Here is a 2,440-nt window from a genome sequence, read left to right as displayed (position 1 = left end):
TGGTGGTGACCCGGATCCTAAGCAGGATAACTCAAAAAGTTATAAACAGACCTTTACGATTCATTAGCATAACGAGATAGAGAAACACAGACGTCACCAGTGTACGAGATAAAAAAAATATGTGATTTTAATGTAATATTTGAATATCTTTTAATTGCATCAGTGATCCTATTAACTTGGCGGTGGTATGCGCTCTCGGAGTCCTTCGTTTCTAATTATTATATGTAATCAAAATAATAAGCAGAAGAAAAGCAAAGGCAATAACGAAACAACGGAAGCAATAATAACAATACCGATTTTGTGTTATCAATCATCGTCAATAAAAAAATTATCGTAAAAAGAGAAAAAGGAAAGAAAAAAGTGTTATGATATATATATATATATATATATATATATATATATATATATATATATATATATATACGTATCTATGTATTTATGTATATATATATGTGTGTGTGTGTGTCTATTTGTGTGTATATGTGTGTGTGTGCGTATGCGTGTGTATGTTTGTTTGTTTGGATATATAATGATATTAAACAAAACAACTCAGAACCTTAAAACTTTCACCACAACCAGGACCTCACAAAGCAGAAGACAGACGCCATCCGCAAACACAGAAATAATTACCACCATAAAAATTGCTGAAACGAGTGAACAACTGCGTGCATCGCCGTCACCTCGAGTCACCTCAAGGGCACTTTCACCTCTCACAGCAAGACAACTCTCAAGGCCACTTCCCCTTCGCTTTTAAGTCACCTCCAGATCATTTCGCTTCACCTCGTTCATTTCACGTCACTTCCAGTCTCTTTAGGTCCATTTCAGCTCACCTCAAGGTCATTTAACTTCATCTCGATGTCACCTTAAGGTCACATGTGACCGCACCTCAAGGATAATTCATTTCACCTGTTAAATCTCTTGAAAGGCCACTTCAACTCACTTCAAGTTACCTAAATGTCATTTCACTTCATCTCGAGTCACCCCAAAGTCACTTTCTACTCTATAACTCAAGATCATTTCATTTCACCACCACTTCAAGTCATCTCAGGGTCATATCACCTCTCGCGTCAAGCTCATGCCTCAAGGACACTTCACCTCTACTTCAAGCTCACCTCAAGTCAGCACTCTCACCTCACTTCAACTCATCCTTAAGTCCAAATTCACCTCACTTCAACTCATCTCAAGGGCAAATTCCACCTCACGTTAAGATCACCTCAAAGGGCACTTCAACCTCTCTTCAAGTCACCTTGGGACACTTCCCACCTCACTTCAGAGTCACCTCAAGGACACTTCACCTCACTTCAGGTCACCTCAAGGAGCACTTCACCTCACCTCACGTCACCTCAAGGACATTTCACCTCACGCTAAGTCACCTCAAAGGGCACTTCCACCTCACCTCACGTCAAGTCACCTCCAGGAACACTTTCACCTCATCCTCACGTCAAGTCACCTCAAGGGCACTTCACCTCATCTCCAATCGTCGTCACCTCAAGGGCACTTCACCTCTCTCAGAAGTCACCTCAAGGACAATGCACCTCACGTTCAGGTTCCACCTCAAGGGCACTTCACCTCCACCTCACTTCAGGTCACCTCCAAAGATTCTTCACACTTCACCTCACTTCAAGTCACCTTAGGGACACTTCACCTCACGTCAAGTCACCTTAAGGGCACTTTCACCTCTCTCCAAGTCACCTTAAGGACACTTCACCTCTCTCCAAGTCACCTCAAGGGCACTTCACCTCTCTCCAAGTCACCTTAAGGACACCACCTCTCTTCAAGTCACTTTAAGGACACCACCTCACTTCAAGTCACCTCAAGGGCACTTCACCTCACCTCACGTCGTCACCTCAAGGGCACTTCACCTCACCTCACGTCAAGTCACCTCAAGGGCACTTCACCTCACCTCACGTCAAGTCACCTCAAGGGCACTTCACCTCTCTTCAAGTCACCTTAAGGACACTTCACCTCACTTCAAGTCACCTCAAGGGCATTTTAACCCGTTATGTGCTTCGGAATGTGTTTGTGACCGAAGGATGTGTTCGATCACGCGGGAGGAAGGTCGAAGCCATTTACGTTCCGGATTAGAATGAAGTTTAGAAGGATAGTTTATTTATTTATCGATTTATCTGTCTATTTATATGTTTGTTTATCTATCGGTTTGTTTATTTATTTGTTTATCTATTTACTTATTTATTTTTATGTTTGGTTATCTATCTATTTGTTTATTGATTTATATATCTATTTAATCATTTATTTCTGTTTGTTTATCTATTTTGTCCATTCACTTATTTATACATTTACCTATTTACTCTTGTTTATTTATCTATCTATTTGTTTGCTTCTTCATTTATTTTTTCATTCACTCATTTCATTTATTCAATTGCTCATTCACTCATTTATCTATTTTCTCTTCACTCATTCTAACAATATTACAAACAGT

This window comes from Penaeus vannamei, chromosome 20 (assembly GCF_042767895.1).
Source record: "Penaeus vannamei isolate JL-2024 chromosome 20, ASM4276789v1, whole genome shotgun sequence".
In the NCBI taxonomy this organism is placed as follows: Eukaryota; Metazoa; Arthropoda; class Malacostraca; order Decapoda; family Penaeidae; genus Penaeus; species Penaeus vannamei.
Note: the sequence above shows the minus strand (reverse complement) of the source record.